This window comes from Sabethes cyaneus, chromosome 3 (assembly GCF_943734655.1).
Source record: "Sabethes cyaneus chromosome 3, idSabCyanKW18_F2, whole genome shotgun sequence".
NCBI classification, from domain to species: domain Eukaryota; kingdom Metazoa; phylum Arthropoda; class Insecta; order Diptera; family Culicidae; genus Sabethes; species Sabethes cyaneus.
The window spans coordinates 92,086,811-92,101,317 of record NC_071355.1 but is presented as its reverse complement, the minus strand read 5'-3'; positions in this window follow the sequence as shown (position 1 = coordinate 92,101,317).

Here is a 14,507-nt window from a genome sequence, read left to right as displayed (position 1 = left end):
AGGTTTCGATAACAAAAATCCTCTTCGAACTGAATTGGGAACAACGTTGATTGGATTATAAACACGGTATTTTACTTGCTCCAGTTTGGAAAGACCTTGGTCCATACCGTTCTGTAGGAATTTGTTTGTCATTGCATTGCATCGCAGCAGATCAACAAATGCCTATAAGTACCTATCACACAAAAAGTACAATCTTTCGATTTTTTTGCAACACAACAACGAGCATAACAACAACATCTCGCCTATTCTGGCTCCAATATCCAACTTTCTACGTGACACCCAAGTGCTGCATTGAAACACATTCGAAAATATATTCAACAGAGGGAAGTTCGTGGTCCCTCGGTTAATCCGCATTGACACAAACCGGGACACGAGAGGCACAAAAAAGGGCCCGAGAAAAATCTGCAAATACCCCGCTAAGCCTCTAGTCGAAGCGATAAAAAGCCAAAAAAACTCGCAAACATTCAACAGGACACGCTGCTTACATTTCGCCTAGCCCAGCTGGCAAAATATCGCGTGAAATGGCAAAAATACTCGTACAAACATTATATCATGCTTGTTGGTTGTCCTCTGCCAGTGTTGATTAAAACTCTATTGGTGTTTCCCCTTTTAGCTTCGCGATAAGGCATCCAATCGTGAGAGATGGGACAGAGAGATAGTACAGAACTGATAAAAATATGTCACAGATAAAATGTTTCCCTAAAACTGGAGAGTCGTCTCTCGGCAAGAAAAACAGAGTACGATCCGTTTCGTTGTTGGACCGTACCTAATGAATGACTTTTCGATGCCATTTACCCTAATCCACCCTGCACGGTGGACCACCCAAATAGAGTGACACCAAATAAAGCGTACCAAAAGCAAAGAATGAAACGCACCACCCTGCAACGAACAACTGGATGTGGAAAAACTACTCTTTATTGGGCTGTTGCTTTTGTGCTAATCTTCGCGGCTTTCAGCGTTGCGTCATGCGCATGTGCGAACTTTTGTGGAAAGCTTTTGTCACGGTTTTTCATGAGGTACGTGTCCTGCTTCGACAAACATAGAAGCGCATGACGCCATCCTTCTTCCGGCGCATTTCTATTCAGGCACCTCAGATGTCGCCTTCGGTCATCAATCGATGTTCCTACTCTACCCCATCAAGCTGCTATTGTCGCTCGCATACTAGTTTTTCAGCTCTTATCGCACATACGGAGAACATCCTACAACGGCAGTGGATAGTGACCCATTTTCGGGCGGGCGAGCCGATTTTCCACCTTCTGCATTAATCTGCAGGTTTGTGCAAAGTGAAAAATTTTCTCGCTCAAGAACTGTTCCGACGCTGCTTGAGACCTGTCAACGTAGAAACCTCCCAAAAAACTCGATTTTCAAGGAAAATAGTGATCGGGCATGTGAAGCAAATCGGTGCGCGTGACTAAAGTTTTTCCATCATATTTCCTTTTCATCGGTAGGGCTATCAAAACTTTTAAAGGAAGAACAGTTTATAAATCGAACCGTAAACGTCTTGCACTCGCGTGCCAGTTTGAAATGAAGTGGAATCCACATTGAAAGGTGTGTAATAAGTGAAGTTTACTCTCTGGTCGATAAAATATTTGGAAAAGTTTTCTTACCCGTGAGAAAAGCAGTGAAAATTACGTGAGAAAAACTTATTGCCAAGACCAGATATGAAACACGTAACTTGATTATTAGATAAAGGTAGTGAGCATAGCTGAGAACTGTTTGCCATAGACAAGGGGCAAGCATGCGTCAAAAGTGGTGTGTTTCACAAACATTTGAAACAAATTAATAAATAGTTTATTTGTGGCAAAGAATTCAAAGCAGACCGATTGCAAAAAATTGTGAAAAGAGGTTTCATACTTTTGCAGATATTGCAAGCATGCAAAAGTTTGGGAGAGCGTGAGAGGACGAATGTTATAGTGAGCAAGAGATGGACTGTTGAAGGGAGTTTGGTGATAAATCTTCAGAAGAGGAAGTTAATTAGAGGCTTTTCTACGAAAGATAAAAAATAGCAAAAAATGTGACGAGCAAAAAATCCAAAAACCAAATTTATCGGGACTTTCTCAAAAAGCATTGTAGTTGCAGTACTGTGAAAATCGAAGTCCACAAACTAATAGCAATCGTAGTTTTCTTACTTCAATGTGTCCCAAAACCATTAAAACAACACAGTGCAACTGTTACTCATCAAGGTAAAAATTACCAACGTCACTTGTGACTCAATTATCCTCCTATGCAATTATTGGCACCCCTTAGATAAACATAGACATCTGTGCAAGTTTCCGGGGAGTGGGCGGTGATATCATGTGAGAAAGCACGAATCAGAGCACTCCGTTGCAGTTCTGCGTCAAGGATAATCACAATGAGATACAATGCGAAAGACTGCTAGAAAGAGAAGATGATCAAAAAGGTCGAGAAATTGAACATTAGACAGAGAATGCGAAGTTATAGTATTTAACCGATAGTAGCCTGAAGGAGGATACAGTTTAATGTAATTGTGAAAAACTCGCAAATTCGCACTTAGTAATTATTATCATCTATTCTCCCCATTAGCAGTGATCGTGACAATATGTGCGGGTGCTTGTAAAGTTTAGCGTGTGCCAACATCCTTGATATCGTCATCGCTATTACGGTAGCACCCGGAGCAAACGGTCCTCGGTGTCACAAGATACTCGCACACACCGGCACGTTTTGTCGTATCGTGTGCAACGCATTGGTCGTGTGTTTCGTGGATTGCACTGTACACAACGGCCGGAAGAGCCTTTGACTGTGACTGTGGCCGTGCATATGTATATATCTATATACTTGTAGAACCAGTAACTCGAACGAATAGATGCACTTTGCCAAAACTATACCTACACCAGCGATAACGGTGATGCTGTGAAGTACTTTGAAAGCAACTAAATAGGTCAGTACTGCAAAACTTTCCGTTTAATTACGTTTAATGAGGGGTCACACGTAACGCTGAATACAGATCAACAGATGACAATAGTTTTTGTGTTCAGACTTTTTTATAGGGTAAATTAACCATTAGCGGGCCAGTTAGTACTTGAGTAGTTTTCTTCCACGAATTATTTTAAACTGATAACGCTATAAACACGCAACCGACGGCACTTACAATACGAGTAACTTTCGATTAAACCTAAAAAAATGTCAATTTATGTCGCAAATCTCTATATTTTAAACATTTTTAAAACAGAATGGAATGTCCGTTTTCCTTTTATGGACCTTGTGGTTTACAATAGGATAGCGAACGGGTCCATTATAGGAATTCTAGTGTATTTTGCATGAAGAGGGTCCACTAATGGCGACATTTCGCATTGTTAACCATAAAATAGACTCTAACTTATTGAAAATGTCAAATTTTAGGCATTAGCCATTAAATTCAGCTACAATTTTATAAACTGAACTGTGTAGTATGTTTAATACTTTCTGTTTCATGTCACATATCCTCGGAAATAAAAATCTGTATAGGTACTTAACCTACCTAATCTGTACCCGAGGTCTATTACAGGTAAAGAGTCCACTATAGGTTAATTTATCCTAATTGATGTTTGTATATTTTATAATTTAACTATCTTTATGGAGATTCGAAAGTTGAGCCTACACAACTCCAATGGGTTAAAGTAAACGCAGTAGAACAAAACAGTGTTACCACAAGGATAGGATGTTAATACAAGAACACTTTGTACTATGTTTCATTTAATAAATTGGTCCTTGAGGCTATCAACTGGCCTTCGCTTGTGCTGCTTTTACAAACTTTTGTTGTTGAGAGGATGTGTTACTTACCACTTTCTATAGTGAGTAAATAAATTTATGTTGATCCATATTTTATTACAAATTCTTAAAGGAATCAGGCAGATACTTTAAAATGTTCATATCACTCCTGTTAAAAATTTTCGAAATATGAAGAGCCAAAAAATGATGGGATTTTAATAATTTTAGTGTAGCGTATGAACATAGTTTTTACAGTTTAACGAGTTTAGCTCTCTAAAGTACCCAAAATACAGGCTGTTGGGGAGCTTGGCGCAAATATTTCAGGGATTGATGGAGGACCACATTTGACGAAAAAATCCTTCTACAGATATAGTCAAATCTGAATCGTTACAGAGTTATTAAACGTGGCAACATTCTGGGATTTGAAAATGCTACAAAAAAAGGAACACACACACGTAACACATCACTCACTCCAGTGCAGCTTAATTTCAGCCACGTTACTCTGTTCGGAAAATCGTACTCGTGCATTATCTGCCATAGCTGCTCGCGCTCGACTGAATCGTATGCTGCCCTGAAATCTACAAAAATATGGATAAATAATGTAAATGTAAATGTTGTACTGCCGACATTTCTAGAGGATTTCTGGCAGAGCATCTTGTTGGTGACTTTGAACTTGTTTGGTGACCAGCGTAATGCCGCGGTAATTACAGCATACTAGCTGATCGCCCTTTTTGTAGATGGGACAAACCGCACCTTCCATCCACTCGTCCGGTAGTTTTCCTTTCTCCAAAATCCTTGAAAATCGCAATGTAATGTTTAAATTGACGTAAACAGAGATGTCAAAAATAATGTTTAAAGTTTTATGAACACGTATTATGTCACCGCTATTATGACGCGTACAAAGCTGGAAAGTCTTTGCTATTAACGTCAACGCCTATTACTACTCTCTGGTCAGTTCTGAATCGTTGAAAATCGCGCATCGTATGCCCTTACTGTTCAATAAGCGTTAAACATGTAAGTGACATTGTTCAATAACGTAAATCTGAGAATTAAGCTTAGTACATAACTGTAAAGAAAACAGCACGAGACAAAAACCTTAAAAATCTTGGACATTTATTGGCCTTTTTTAATCCATATTTTTTCAGCTAAGTATCCCACTTTATCAATACATTATCGGGATCAAAGTATTGATTTAGCATAATATCGGCGTAGTTAGTATCAATGAAATATATCGAAATATCGGCCTTCGAGTATCAATATCGCGGGTATCGATATGGTATCGCCCAATACTATCTCAGAAGCAAAAGCTTGGAAATAAATGTTTGTCGAGACGTTTTCATCAAATTTTTCCTAAAAATTCGTGATAAAGTTCGTTACTTTTAGCATTAATTTGAAGCTCTGATGTTATTCTACAATTCATTCTTTGATTCGAAACGTCCATCTCTTTTAGTTTCGTTACAACTTAATTTCAAACATGTCGTTTTGGGTGTTGAAGTAGTATCTGAACACTGGACAAATTCATACATCACACATAGCACACTATATCACTGCGTGCAACGGACTCGGTTTGACATGTAAGCAAAACAACAACAGCAACATCAATGTTTTTCGTAAATTAAGGGTTCGCTTCCATTTTGCTTGCATACCCGAGCAGGGACGAAGAGCAAAATAATATCAAAATGTGTTATTGGAAATCGAATAACTCACTTCAAAATTTGGTCTTGTTTGGAATGACATAGTTGGTAAAAAACAAAAAATAGTATCAACATTTTACTCCTTTAAGGCCAAAAGAATAACTACTTGTGTTATTTGAATAACAAAGCAATAACATGAAAGAGTTTAGAATAACATATTTTAGTATTATTAAGGTATTGAATAACAAATGCAGTAGTATATGAGATATTAAAAAATCATTTTATAAAATAATTATAATCTAAAATCTCTTTAATCAATAAAAAAAATTGTATGAAATATATCGAATGTCATTTTAAGGCCAAAATAAGACATGATAACAAAATTAGTTAATAAACTCATCTTAGAACCATTGTTTTAAATATCTACTCAATAACAAAATGTGGTATCAATGTATCTCCATATCTGTTCAATAACAAAATATACCATTATAACCCAGTTTGTTATTGTTTTTATATTATTTTGCTCTTCGCTCCTGCTCGGGTAATTCTGCATACCTCAAGCCACTTAGGTTTATCCGCAGGCAGCAACTCTTGAACCTGTAGCGTAGAGAAAATGCATTTTTACTCGGTTCAGTATGCTCCACATCTTCCAGTGTGACACGGGGTTATTACGCAACTTGGCGTATGCTTATCTAGGGATCATGCGTTGCGTTGTCATACATACTTAAAAAAAGTACCGAGTTCGGTAAAATATCGCAAAATTTTACCGAACTCTGAGCAGCAGAACGTTCGGTAAAAAAATTTCATGATGCCAAACATTACTAATGATCCGTAAACGTCGATTGGCACCATCGAATTTTACCGAACGTTCGGCTGCTCAGAGTTCGGTAAAAAAATTTAAGTGTGTAAAGGTTCCTGAATTTAAATACTTGTGTTACAAAACGAACACTTACACATTTGTGTTTACACACTTATATTAGGTAGTCGATGGTTAGAAAACCTGCAGCCATACACCTATTGAGCTGTCGTTAACAATTAGTGACGCCACAGCAAAGGTATATGTCTACGAGTTCTTCCGGAGAATACATGATGTCGCTGGAATTGTTTCCAGAAACGTCCTAGAGCAGTGGTGCCCAGGCATAGGCATAGTGCGGGCCAAATCAGATCATCCCATAAATGCCGCAGGTCACAATAACCTCTGGTCAATCCTGCGCTTAACTAAAAGTTAAAGATGCGGCAGCAAAAACCATTTTCTAGAAATAACCACGATATTTAAACCGGAAAGCATGCAAATCAACAACTTGCACGAGGCATTACGATTAAACTGAGTGACCCCTATGTCATCAAAAAATTTAGTCAGTAGTCCACCATCCCTCAAATTAGTCCACGGGCCGCACGAATCATGTCGAAGGGCCACATGCGGCCCGCAGCCCGTGGGTTGGCCATCACTGTCCTAGAGAGACCTGAGAAGTCTTTTTCGTTGTTGTATTTCATACGCGTCGGACCATGATCTGTCGCACGCGGTGATCTAGTGTGCTGTGCGTGATGTATGATTTTTAGGAGAAACTTGATGAAAACACCTTGAGAAGCTTATTTCTTACTTCAAAGCTCGTTGTTTCTGAAAAGTTACCATATTTCTGAAGTTTAATGACAAGTTTCAGTACAAAATTTTCTCAGCTTTCGTATGAATGGAGCAGGATTTAGCTAGCTAGCATACCATTTGTACTAGAGCTAATTTAAGGCAAACAGGACCGTAAACTAAAAATATCTTATTACGCTGTAATGATTGAGATTTGATCATGTGCGTCGAAGGATTTTTTTCGTGAAATGTGGTTCTCTATCATTACCTAAAATATTTGCATCGAGTTACCTAACATCCTATATGCACAGTAAAAATGATTTGGGAGCCTATTCGCAGAAGTTTATGCAGCGTCTTAGTAGAATATGAAACCTAAAATTAAAAAAGAAGAAATTTTATCCAATTTAATTCTACTATGTATATTTTATTCACGACAGATACGTATTTCGCCTACAACTTGCAGGCTTCCTCGGAGTCTGTTTTCGAACTCAGACACTGTTCGAAAACAGACACTGAGGAAGCCTGCAAGTCGTAGGCAAAATGCTCCCATTAATCGAGGGAATGTCCGAGCGGCACTAAATTTTTACTTTCTGACCGAAAATGAACAATCTGGCAAATTTTGGTTCAAATCCATGAAGGTCGATTACACGTTTGAACTTTTTCTCGGTCACTTCGGTTCTCGACACTTTATTATGTGAAATGTAATTTGACAACGTCGGCTATAAAATTTCATTATGCATCCCATATTACGATTTTTCCAGTAAATTAACATGATTTTTAAGCGTTACAAAATTTTTTTTCACATGCGTCCCAATTTCGTATCCACCAAGGGACTTGTCAAAATTGTTAAGATAGTTGATTTACAAAATAAGCTTTCACCGAACGTTAGATGCAAATAAACATATTCTATGGGTTTCGTAGCATTGATAAAAAAAACTCACTATACTCAATAAGTAAACAAAAGTGGGTCTTTACAACACAAATTGTATCGCGGTTTTCATGCTTTCACCCGTTTGTTGCGAGGTTTCCCGGTCCATAATGGATGTTAAGGCAATCCTGAAGTATATGTAAGTGGTTTGGCCACAAATAAAACATCTGAGCAAATGAGGAAAAGTCAAAACAAAAGCTGTGCAACAATTGGGTGTGAGGTGTGCAATAGTAAGGTTTGAAGTTTGTTTTGGTATCCAATAATCGGGTGCAAAAAAATGTATTTTACACAGTTTTTGTAAAGAGCTCTACACAGATGGCTATGGAAACTAATTTTATATTAATGTATCGGCATAGTAAGCGGTTTTGTCAAAAAATCTGCTTTCATTGGTTTAAAATTGTCAAATTCGTCTACAGTAGTGCTTAGCTGTGCAATAATTGGCAATTTACCCTATAAATATATGAATATCTGGTATATCGACATCGTTGAACGTAAGTTTATTGTTTATAATTATAGCTATATATAAAGAAATCTTATTTTATTTGGTTTTCTTCCTGTTCCCATCGAAGAAATGATAATACAAAGACAAGGCATAAGTCTTCTGCACAGCTATGAGCAACGCGCTGTTCGAGCCACAAATGCTGATACCTAAAACATATGTAAACCCTCAATCTGTCAACAAACACGATGAAATAGCAAAAATATGTTACGGAATAAAATTTTAAGGTAGCAATACACATACTTTTATTAATTTTACAAATATTCTGCTGAGGGGTAAAATGACTCCCTGTAGTAAACAAGCCAGGCTGCGAAAAAATCTCGGAAATTAAATAAACAACCATCGAATACGTAAAAACAAAGTCATATGATCTGAACGCAACCTGGTTGCTTCTTAATAAACTATAACTGAAATTTCGAAAGGTGTCCTAATATACCTAATATAAGATCATAAACACACAAAAAACATACGATACTAGACGACGCGTAAATAAAACCTAATTAATTGTCAAAGTATTTTTGATGACAAAAATAATAATATTCAGTTTCCTTTTTTGCTCATACAAATCTCATCATAAACATCACAAATGCGATACATTCTTTAGCATATTATCCCGTTCGTGTCGATCAACCTGCTTGCATCTAAAACTCTACAAAGGAAATGTTTGAACGAATATCATCAATCGAATATCAAATGTTCCAACATGGAACAATTTTAACGCGTTTGATTGGCCCTCCCAGCGAATAATTTAAAAAGTTAGGGTACGGGAAGATATTTTCAGCCTATCAAGCGACTGCTTCTACTTCTTCAGCCTAAGCATAAGTCTAGTTTTAGTGGAAGAACAATCGATAAACAATTAAAACTCAACCAAAACGAAACATACAATTAACTGCTGATATTTTTAAAACCACGTAGTCAAGCATTTCAGCACCAATTTTTCAAAAGGGCGTAACTGTCAAAATGTAAACCAACCGAGTGAAAGTTAATTTTTGCTGAACAAACGTGGAGAAAGAAATCCTCACTTGGTTTGTTTACATTTTGCAGTTACGCCTTTTTGAATGTGCCGCTGTATTTCCTTCATTGGAAACGTCGCTGGTTTTTAAAATCTTTTGCAGCGATGCCAAATCGGCGGAATTTCAGTCGACCGAACTGTAAATCTTTATAGGAGTTCAGTTCCACCGATTAATCTTTATGATTACTGCTACCGGACACACCCGACCGTTGTGCTTAACCTTTACGTTCCCGACATCAAACATTACGGTGCTTGATAGAATTGCCTACATTCATCAGAAAATATTATTTCATTCTCGGCGAAGTCGACTGCTTCGATGTTTCCATGACGAGCCATCTCATTTATGATGGTTTCAACTGTACCAGCTTGTTCATCGTAATATACTTTTTGTTCATCAACTTAATTAAAGGAAACCCTGGTAAGTTCTTCACAATGAGAAATAATTTCATCACTAGCTAAGTTTAAATTTTAGTCGCAATTCGCGCTGCGAAAGGTTGTTTCACTGTTCTCAATATTGCCAACAAGTCATGGAAATCCATAGTTTGTGAAAGATTTTGTTTAAAATCGATACACTAGAAGGTTCATCCATCAGGGAGGGCGTCATCGTTCTCACGTCTTCAGGAGAACTAACTATTAGAAACGAAGTAGATAGTTTAATATGTTTAGGAAATTCTCGATATTTACCATGAGCGTTAATGACGTATAATTCATGCTAACAAAAACAACGTCTGTGGTTTCATATTTTTATCTAATGGCTGTAAGTTTTCCATGAATTCGGACATTTATTTTTAGTACATGGTTCAAGCGGCTGCAGGTATTTTTCAATACCGTGTCTCTTCACTTACACCTTCCACAATTGTAGATATTCAAATCTTACCGACAAATCTAAATGCGAAGTTGTCTATGTCATTCTGGCATTTTAGCGTGAATGTTTCCAGGCTCATGAAGTTGGTCACAGTATCTCACGATTTTATTTTTCTAACCAGTAATCACTTGCTCTAGCTACTGAACGTAACCTGATTTCGTTATTGTAATTTGTAGCTTAATTCTAAATTATTATAGTGCAATTATTTAAGTTCAATTTAGGATTAATGATTATGATTAACAATAAATAAACTTTAAATTAGCAAGGCTGAAAAAGTAACATGAGTGATACAAGCTTTTTTTGTTAATTCTATATAATAAACCTGATATCCGATAGCACATTTGCTTATTTCTTTAAATTGTTACGTTATCTAAACTCATCGCGTTGACTGAAAATGAAAGCTATTCGTGCTGAATTGCATCATTTCCTTGCGAAAAATTCATGCATGAAAAAGCGTGAGTTTAAATTTGCTTTTCTCTCACTCTCACAAAATAATTCTTAGTTTGAAAAGAATTGCCAGCGAATTTGATATTTGTCATTCCAAAAAATCTTTCTCGAAAAGTGGTCAGGTTTTGACCACTTAGTGGTTTCCCGATCGATTTTCAATATTCTTACACCAATCGATTGGAAAATCTTCCAAGAATTGGTCCAAATGAAGAAAAGTATGGATTCTTGCTGTTGAACTATTGAAAAATTGAATATAATGAACCTATGTTTTACCAGAATTCTCGCTTCGTGATTGGTTGTTGGAAATGACGTCAACAAAGTGGAAATGCGTTTTTCACGCATCGGCTTATAATTCAGTCAATATTCAATAGATTTTCAAGATATTTACACCAATTGATAGGAAAATCGATTTGAAAAATATTGAAAATATAGAAAACTATTAATTTTCAATGCGCGTCATTGAAGAATTGAATTATTTTCATATTTTTACCTTCCCACATCAGTGCTTCCTTGGCACGGATGACAGAAATATATACGATATGAGCTATGGGTTAAGGTTCCTTATGATTGTATTTAATTTACGCTCTATAGAATCCGATCGAAAATTGTTGAGCTTCAGCTTTTGCTGCTTGCCCGGTTAAGGCAACGAAGACATTCAAATTCACTAAACGAGACGCCAACATACCGAAGAATCCATCGACTCATCCACCAGTGAACGATATGGTTTTAGCTGCTATGCCTCTTACTGCGCATCGTCAGTCGGTCAGCGGCTTTCGTTGACGACACTTCGACAAGCAGCTAGCTTGCGACACATCGGCTTTTTGAAAACTCGCGTGTACCCTCTACCGATTACCAGAGGAAAAGCACAATTCAACGTAGAAACAGATCATGAAAATTTATTTGCTCTTTGGTTTAATGTGACTTCGATTAGTTTTAATAAAATAGATTCAATCAATTCATGGATATAACTCCAAAATCGGTTGAGGATTAAACGTATACAATGTTACTACTTTGATAAACGTTGCGTATGTAGGTTGTATACATGAAGAATCGTATTATTACATACATAGATACATCCTACTATCGCTACAAAGAGACTTACGTAGTCCTACGTCACCTATGCGGTCGTATCTTGTGCACAACTCCTCTGAATTTTTGTTTATAGGAGACTAGACCACTGCGACCAGCATTTAGATCTATTGTGGTATTTCCTTTGAGAGTGTTTCGAACTGAACCAGTACTATTATCGACGAATAGCAACAGTGGATAGAAATGTGGTAGTTACTAGGTTTTATAGCAGCTGGATAAGTAGCTTGAATAAGAATAATTTTGTGTTAGATTGCTCTATTTAGGTGCATGCATTTTTCTAGTTGAGTCCGAATGAGCGGCAGCGAGTAAGGACAGTATACACGCAGTATTTGAGCAGGTCGAAGGCCGCGATTTTTTTCTATGACATTCGGCGATGAGTGCTTTGGCTATTAGATATACTACGCCATTTGTTACTTCGTCCAGTTGAGTTTCAGCCGTTCGTGACACAGCCCCATATGTGCAATAATCACCATATATGCAATACATTATTGTCCATTATGTCTAACATCCATTCCCAAGCATCAATATAAGTTTCATCCCAGTAAACAATTTGGTTTGTATATCTCGGATGGGACAGAGAGATATGAAATCATATCCACACGAAAAATTTATATTTCACTCCACATATGAACATATAACCCAGCTAGCATTTTCATGTGTATATAAAAGATAAAAAATCAGCATTACGTACATATATGCATGCTACTAAATCGTATTTTATAGAGCTTTCCAGTTATGTGTAGATTGGTGCTTGAAAATGAGGCAAACAACAACAGTAAACAAAAGAGATGCATTCCTTTGTCACCAAGGTACAGAATTAATTTCGTCTTCCGCTGGCTTAAATACCAGCAAATTTTCAAAATATGTGCTTGAATTTGGAACATGATGGAAAATTTGACCGAAATATGTGCTCGGCAGTGTGGCAAACGGAGAAGCACAACTAGTAATCGCTATTTTTCGGTTTGTTCCTCCAGCACCAGCTGTTCCCCAAAATGAGATAAACATCATGTATATACACGCGTATTTCGTGTTCGCTAGTGTGGGTGCTTGAGCTGTCAGAAAGCTCTTTGCGCAAAACTGGCATATCCGTTCTATTTTAGAGGCGATATGCGTGATTAGTTATAATTATGAGCGTTCCGGCTATATAAGTATTTATATACGATAGTATCCGATTAAGAGCGACTCGCTACGTAATGCTATACAATTCTGTGCTGAAAATCGTATGTATGTCAGATGAGCCATAGCCAAATAGTGTACCGATTCAGCCAGGGTGTAACGATCCGCAAGAAATTCGTTCGAATACACTCGGTTATAATACTAGTATTACTAATCAATGTGACTAGTTAAAACCTTCAGCAGAAGCCACCAGACAAAAGACGATACGTGGTTTTGACTCCTTGAAAAAGGTAAATAAAGTGTCGTTTTGCTTTGCCGATTGACTGTCCCGTCGAAAACATTAATATTTTGCACGCTTATAAGTCAGTCAATCCTCAATAGATTGCAGATATACTGCCGTGAATCGCATATCAGTCCATTTTCTATGGAGTTTCCTATTTAAATGGGACTGTTATGTGATTTACGGCAGTATACTTGTATCAATCGATTGGAAATTTGTATAATAATTCAACAAAAAAAAAGGTTGCTCATAATCTGAAAGTTCAAACACGATCAACAGAGCTTAGAAAATCTTCTCTGCTTTCTTTGGCAAGAGAACGGCTTGAATGTTCCGCAATTTTGGAATGATGATCGGAAGTTCATCCTACTGTTTATCGTGAATGACATGGATTGATTCAGATCTTCTGGTTGTCACGAGCGGCATTACCTCGAGCCAAATACTATCGCAAATGCTAAATAGACGGGTGCATTTGCATCAAAGTGTGAGTGCCCCAAGTAAGAATTTGAGTTTTATCGCACTCTTATAACCGTATTTATGACGAATTTTGGTCACAAAACCATCATAAGAGTGTAATAATACCTTCAACGTTACTTGGGAACTGCATGACTTGAGCCGGGTTATGCGTTTCCTTTACTAAGCATATCCCTAGTGACAACCCTCCACTAAACATATCAAGGTCAATCAAACCTTATCAGGGCTGCTAACATTTTTCAAGGTTAACTCTTCAATCGACATTTTCGAGTCGCGAAATCACGGAGGACACCTTTGAAATCCGAAAATTGATTCAATAAATGAAGAAAACAGTTTTCGCACATTTCTGATTTGGAAACTTTTCATTTTATTTTGTGGATTCTTGCTTCAATTGATTGGAAATATTTCTATTCGATCTTCAATTGATTGGAAATATTTCTATTCGATCTCGCACAATACAGTAAGTTGTATCGATCTTTGCTACAAGCTTTTGAGCAATTGGAAAATATTAGTCTTTGTTTAATCAAAATAATTTCATTGGAGTGAGTGTTGGACGTGCGCAGGTTGGTGGAACGTTAGCTATTGCCAGTATAATTTTGCCAATGAGACCAACGTAGTTTTACGTTAACCATGCGGTCGGTCGTTGCACACAATGCCACCGATTCACTGATCAAGCCTATCAAACTGCTTAGTCGGTTTCGAGGTACGATGCAGGTCCAACAAGCCAGTCGTCGTATGTTCGAATCTCGGCTAGGCGGTGCTGCTAGATAGAGTCAGTAGGATTTTTGCACTAGCTCCGTAGCTGTCCTGTACTCTAGAGTGACTATATACAGAGTGGCGACATGTTATCCCAAATGTATGCAATGCGAATTTTCTTTC